Consider the following 7170-nt stretch of genomic DNA (forward strand, 5'->3'; position numbering starts at 1 on the left):
TCCCAAATGTTTCGAAGAATGTTTAAATCCAGAGAAATAAGCAATTTTAACTAGTGACACGGAGCGTGTCTATAGTGGCATTGTGTCGCCTGCTAATGACGTCATAACCCCTCGATCTCCGGTTTAGTTTTGTAGAAAACATGGAAACAGCAAAGACACTTTAATATGTTGTGTGTTTTAATAGACCGGTGAAGACCGCACAGAGTAGCATTATAACAGAACTAAATGTATCTCGTATGATAAAACAGCGCTGCTTTACCCCACATACGCACGACCGGAAGCAGCGGAAGCGCTCGACTGTGGCATAATAAAAGAAAATTACATATTGTGCCTTTAAATAACTAAAACTGAAATAAAAAAAATACACCACAAAATAACTAAAACTTTAACTAAAATTAAAATGAAAACAAAATTAAAACTAAACATTAATAATAATAAAAGACAATAATAGTAAATCTGTGATACTTTGTGAAACCACAGGTTTATAAATAAATAACTAGTGTGTGTAAATATCAGATCCAGCCCCAGACGCTAGATCCGGTCAGAAAATCTCAGATGTGTCTGGAAACGGAACAACTAGTCCGCAAAATTGCCTGATACCCAAAACCTGTTAACAGCAAGTCCTGTCTGGTTGCTAAAGCTGTATTAACAGTCCAGAGCAGACCGAGTCAAGCCAGAGAAGAGCAGAAGCAGGAGAAAAAGGAGCGGAGTTTATTGAACAGTCTTAGTTGTGTATGTTTCAATGCTCAGACTTCATCTGACCAACACAAATCCAACAAGTAACGTTACACCAAACTGCTTCACAACGACATCCCATAAACCCTGAGTTTCTGTATATGGTTAAAATGAAGATTAAAAAAACAGCCTACGACATGATGTGGAAGGAGGGGTTGTTAATCAAACTAAGTAAGATAGGGGTTGAAGGAAGAATGTTTAACTGGATCAAAGATTTTCTGTTCGGAAGGAAAATACAAATAAGGATCAGGGCAGATTTATCAGATCAACACATAGTTGAGAGTGGCACACCACAAGGCAGTGTGATAAGACCATTACTTTTCATTATTATGATTAATGACGTATTTGGAACCGTTCCAGAAGATATAGGAAGGTCTTTGTTCGCAGATGATGGGGCGCTGTGGAAGAAAGGAAGGAATATGGAATATGTTACTAGGAAAATACAGGAAGAAAGTGATATAGTGGTGGAGCAGGGCTATAACTGGGGGTTTAGGGTTTCTATAGAGAAGACTCGGTCAGTCTTCTTCACCAGAAACAGAATTCAGGAAGGACTAAAGTTAATCGTATGGGAGAGATTTAGAGAAAGTATTATTGGGCAGGTTTACAAGGACATAATGATTCACGTCCTACTAAGGCAATGTTACAGGAGAGCTGGGAATCTGGCAAAAGGCTAAATGAGAACTGATTGGAAATGACACCGCTAAAGAATTAGCAGTTTTTAATTCGAGGATAAGTTGCACAGTAGTTTATCCAGAGACGGCTCCCTGGAAGGTAGATTGGTTTGTGTTAGAGGAAAAAAGGAGGGCAAAGGAAGGTATAAATCTAAAAATGGTCTTCAACAATCGGATAGCGGAAAAGTATAATGATTACATACAGGTTTATACAGATGGTGCCAAGGAACCAGAGACGGAAGTAACAGGATTGAGTGTGGCGGTTCCAAGTAAAGGAATTGGAATTAATAGAAGAACATCTAATAAGTTAGGGGTTTATACCGTGGAAATGCTGGCGATATTAATTGCTATACGATGGGTGGAAAAGACAGGGCAGCATAAAGTTTTGGTTTGTTCAGATTCATCATCAGTTTTAGCAAGTATAAGGTCATTCTATTCAAAAAGTCGGCAAGATATACTGTTTGAAGTCCTACAGTCAGTGACAAGAATATATAAGCAAGGAAGGCAGATCACATTGTTATGGGTACCGGGACGTGTAGGGATACGGGGAAATGAAACGGCAGATAAATGAGCTAAAACGGCGTTAACAAAAGGAAACAAGTAAGTATCAGTAAAGCAGAGGTTAAAAGTGTGATATGGAAGACAATAAATCAAATGTGGCAAGAGAGGCGTGATAGAGACGGGAAAGCAAGGCATTTATATCAGATCCAGAGGGATGTTAAATGTTCAGTGACTGGAAGTGGAAACAGTCATATCTAGGTTAAGATTGGGACATTGTTTATCAAATAAAACACTGGAGTTAATAGGAAAACATGATACTGGATTGTGTGAGGTTTGCCAGGACGAGGAGTCAGTGGAGCACGTGCTCTTGAGGTTCAGGTAAATAAGTTGAGACACAGAGGTTCAGCACATGACTAGGCTCAAGGGCTATTGAGCACACAGCATAGAATTCTTATGGATTTCTTAAAGGACACAGGGGTTTTTAATAGAGTATGAAGAGTTATAGGAGTATTGAGGAAGGTTAAAATTATTATTATTATTATATAGTAGACTGAGGATGAAGTGTGTGGATTTGTATGCTTGGGGGAGAAGGAGGGAATTGGTGAATTAGTCTGTGAAGCTGTTGTCTGATCCACACTCCGGAGCAGATGGTGACGGTAATGCACCAATTACACTGGATGCCAGCCGCTGTTAAACATGTAAGCTGTAATAGATTTACTTTGTTTGCTTAGCCTTAGCCTTCCCCACGCTCCGCCTTTGCTCTTGTTGTTGTCGTGTTAAAGTGTTGTGGAGGATGTTTGGTCTTTGGATACGAGCGTGTTTCTGTGATCTGCTTGTGTTTGTTGGCTGCTGGTGTCAGATCATCATGGACTGCTGTCTCTGTGTTTAGTTCTCTCTCTCGGACTCGATGTGAAGATCTGCTCGTCTCACCGGAGCCTCTTCACATCATCTGTGATCTCGTATCATCTGCTGCAGGGATTCACAAACCTTTAGTCAAACCCTTTGAGGATTAGAATATTACACGACCAGTCAAAGGTTTTGAACAGTAAGATGTTTTTTAAAGAAGGCTGCATTTATTTGATCAGAAATACAGCAGTAAAATTGTGAAATATTATTACAATGTAAAACAGCTGTTTTCTATGTGAATATCTGTTAAACTGTAATTTATTTCTGTATTTTCAGCATCATTACTCCAGTCTTCAGTGTCACATGATCTTCAGAAATCAGTATAATATGCAGTCATCTGCTGCAGGGATTCACAAACCTTTAGTCAAACCCTTTGAGGATTAGAATATTACACGACCAGTCAAAGGTTTTGAACAGTAAGATGCTTTTTAAAGAAGGCTGCATTTATTTGATCAGAAATACAGCAGTAAAATAGTGAAATATTATTACAATGTAAAACAGCTGTTTTCTATGTGAATATCTGTTAAACTGTAATTTATTTCTGTATTTTCAGCATCATTACTCCAGTCTTCAGTGTCACGTGATCTTCAGAAATCATTCTAATATGCTGATTTGCTGCTCAAGAAACTGGTAGTGCATATATAATATTTATTTAAAAAATATATATAAGTCCCCCTGGGGTTTTAAGTTAATATTTCAGTTCCAAAAATGATTAATCATTAAAAAAAATAATCATTTCAATTAAACATCCACACAGAATCCAGAATTCCATTAAAATTATAATATTTGTAAAATATATATTATTGTAGTATTTAAAATATTTTTTGAAGTCCCCATGAAAATAAAAAATGTCAAAATAAATAACTTGTAATCCATTATTCAGAACCCTGATGGTCTTGTGTAGGCAGGGTTACAAAGGGGCGGAATAATTCTGGTAAATTTATTGAAACTTTCCAGACTTTTTGGGAAACTTTTGAGGATTTTCTGAAACTTTTGTAAAGTGTCTGGATATTTACCGGATATTTACCACCCCCTTTTTGATGGTCTGTGTTCCTTTATGGAAACTGGCTGCATTATTTTCAGCTCAAACCCTGATCTTCGATGTGAATCTCAGTGAATTCAGGTTTGTTGGCTCTGATTGGCTGGAGTTGATCTGACATCATCATCATCATCACGGCTGGTTTGTTCTGTACAGTGCCGTGAGGAGGCTGGGGTCAGCAGTAGTTTATTCAGATCAGAACAGAAGCTCACAGTGGCTGTAGTGTTTATGCGGAGGACAGACAAGCGTTTGCATTCACAGCCGTCGAACCCTGATCACAGATCAGCTCATTCACTTCATTCAGAAAGCTCTCTTTGAGTTTGACATCTCAGCTTCCAGCTGTAAGTTTACAAAAATACTTAACAAAATAGCGCTATGACAATATATATATATCTCCATCTATTGTATGGATTTGTTGATTATCATGAGCGTTGATTCTAGAGCGAGAGACAGACAGACGGGAGGTACATGATGATTGTCTTACAGCAACAGTGCTTCACCGAGCGGTTGACGTCCAGTTTGTGTAGCTTATAATCAGTGTGACACAGAAACGTGTTCAGCAGCTCTGCGCTCTCTGAGAGGTGCAGAGGATTGTGGGTAGAGGAGGCTCAGGGCCGCTCCAGGATCCAGATCTCGTTCTGCCGGTGGGTCGCCGCGGGGTTGGTGTATGACGGCCGGACGCTCCAGAGCCTCGGCCAGACTGCTGATGATGGTCAGCTCGTTAGTGGCGCCCGTGAACGGCCTGAGTCACATGACACGGTTACAGCTTCAGATCATTTCAGACTCCCTCAGTTTGTAAACGCCAGTCATGTTTACCGTAGTACACTTACAGTGGAGGTCTGTGGGATCCAGATGCTTTGGAAACGTGCAGCTTTTAGGACATGATCGTATTTATTACTTTCATTCATTCACACAACTGTCGTTTATTTAAGAACCTCACGGGTTTTGATAATGTTTAGGAGAATGTTACAGATTTCAAGTCTGATTTCTAGATCTGGGCTGCGATTCCCAGAAGCAGTGCTTTCAGTGATCTTTAGCTTACAATGCTTTTGGGAAGCACAGACCTGGAAGTTTTTATAATGAATATACATTCAAATAAAATATTCTGAGTAGACATTGCTGAGAAATTGACATTGGTGAGTGAAAAATGTATTTAAAAAAAACTATATTGCATAATCATAATCAATCATAAATTCATTTTTCAGTTTTTGAATCTTTTATTTTAATAGAATTATATACATTTTGAAATTAATTTAAATGTAATTATTATTATAATATGTAATAAAGAAACCGTGAAGAAATGTTACTTGAGCTGTAAATGGTCTGAATTGTCATTTTGAGGTGTAGAAGGCGATAATATAATTCCATTGTGGAGTTTTTCTTCATGTCAAGCCACATTTATTTCTATAGTGCTTTAGAATCATTTCAAAGCAGCTTCACAGTGACGAACTGCTCATGTAAATAATCTCTCTGTGGATTGGTGTTGATGGGTTTTGCAGATATATGACGATTGACTGGCAGACGCTTTTACTGAAGCAGCTTTCACATTAAGCTTTGATCAGTTCTTGCTTTCCCTTCGAGTCGAACCCATGACCTCCAGCGTGAGTGCATTACTGTGAACATGCATGAAGTGAGTCGCAGTGGAGATGGTTTCTGTGCTTGTCTCACCTGGTGTAGATGATAGCGGCGGGCCAGTGCTCGATGGTGATCTCTGGGTCGTGTGGCCGCGGCGGCTCGCTCTGGTGCCGGGGGGGCAGGTAATACGCTACGGTCACGGCCCGCGACAGAGTCCTGTGCATCTCATCAGTGTGCACCACCGTCACGATGGGGATCGTCATTCCCAGATAACTGCCTGCAGAAGAAACCAGCCGTTACACTGCAGTGAGCGTGTTTGAGATCAATAAAGCGGTCAAACACATCTGTCAGGCGCATGTTCACAGAAAACCAAGAGAACAGCAGAAAGCTGAGCAGAACGACTACTGTGTGTCTGATATACGTGACCCTGGAGCACAAAAGCAGTCTTAAGTCGCTGGAGTATATTTGTAAGGTATTATTCGCCTTCATATTTCATGCATCTTTTCTGCAAAGATATTTAGCAAGTGGATTTGTTCTTGAACTTCTTTTGTGCAGAACCTTCTTTAAGCAGATGCTTCATAAAGAGAATGTTCCTTCAATCATGTTGTAGATGCATTTTAAAGTTGACTAGAAATCAAAATCTTGAATGTGATATTTAATGTTTAGTGTTTGTTCACGGACCTGCTGAGTTCTGCTGGCAGATGTATCTCATGATCTTCATGAAGCCGTAGCAGATGCTCTGTTCATACGTGTCCTCGTGAACGGTGATACATGCCCAGTGTGCTTTCTCATAGTGACGCTTCTCGAACACCACCTCGCCGCACTACAAGACACACAAACACAGAGTCAGAAGCACATCCATCATCTCTCTCTCTCTCACCTCACGCCAGAATGAAACACACGAATAAACCAGGATTTGGTTTTATGGAATAGTTGTCTTTTTTTTAATTATTGGGAAAATACTTGTATTGAATCAATTCAGTGAAATGTTGACGTTGAGCCGTGCTGATTTGATTGTGAAGAGTAAACGCTCTTCTAGAACACATTTGAATGCTTTTAGCACCATATTTGAGCCATTTTTCAGTGGCATTTTTGCCTCCAGCTCTGGTTCGTTTCTGACCCTGATGGAAAGTGTCAATCAATAGAAGTGGGAGGAGTCTAATGATCCTCACGTCAGATTCAATGGCACATTCAAGCAGCTGAATTTGATCACGCGTGTCACTGGTATTGATGACACTGATTGGGATTGATCAGTGATTCTGTAGACTTGATTGATGCTGGTCAGTGATTTCCTGCACCGCTCTGCTAGAGTGTTTTCATGTGTTTGACCCTCGTCTGTACGTATCTTCTCCTTGCGTGTGATTAGTGTGTAGGGAACCTGCTCCCGCGCGTGTGTGCCCTCATTATTGGTGGTGATCTGATGGATGGGTTCGGCCATGTCTGTGAAACACAGCAGACTGACGTCAGTGTTCAGCTCATCTCTCTGAAGGCTTGAGAAACGCATACAGACTAGTTACAGCAGGAAACACTGTAAAACTGGACGTTTCTGCCTGCTGTGACCCATGATTCTCTGATCGGTTCACGAGAGGCACTCTGCTAACACTTCAGTGCACTTCATCCAATGAGTCACTTTACCCAGAACCATAGATGGAAATATGAACAGATGAGATGTGCATCAGTGTGTGTGTGTGTGTGTGTGTGTGTGTGTGTGTGTGTGTGTGTTACACAGCGGGTGTGCGCTAC

General features: G+C 40.3%; 1 pseudogene; it reads right to left on the minus strand.

Moving 5' to 3' along the window:
- Positions 1–3953: 3953 nt before the first annotated feature.
- Positions 3954–7017, minus strand: LOC107660552 (heme-binding protein 1-like; annotated as a pseudogene).
- Between the last annotated feature and the right edge of the window lie 153 nt (positions 7018–7170).

This window comes from Sinocyclocheilus anshuiensis, unplaced genomic scaffold (genome assembly GCF_001515605.1).
Source record: "Sinocyclocheilus anshuiensis isolate Anshui unplaced genomic scaffold, SAMN03320099.WGS_v1.1 scaffold1671, whole genome shotgun sequence".
Lineage (NCBI taxonomy): Eukaryota > Metazoa > Chordata > Actinopteri > Cypriniformes > Cyprinidae > Sinocyclocheilus > Sinocyclocheilus anshuiensis.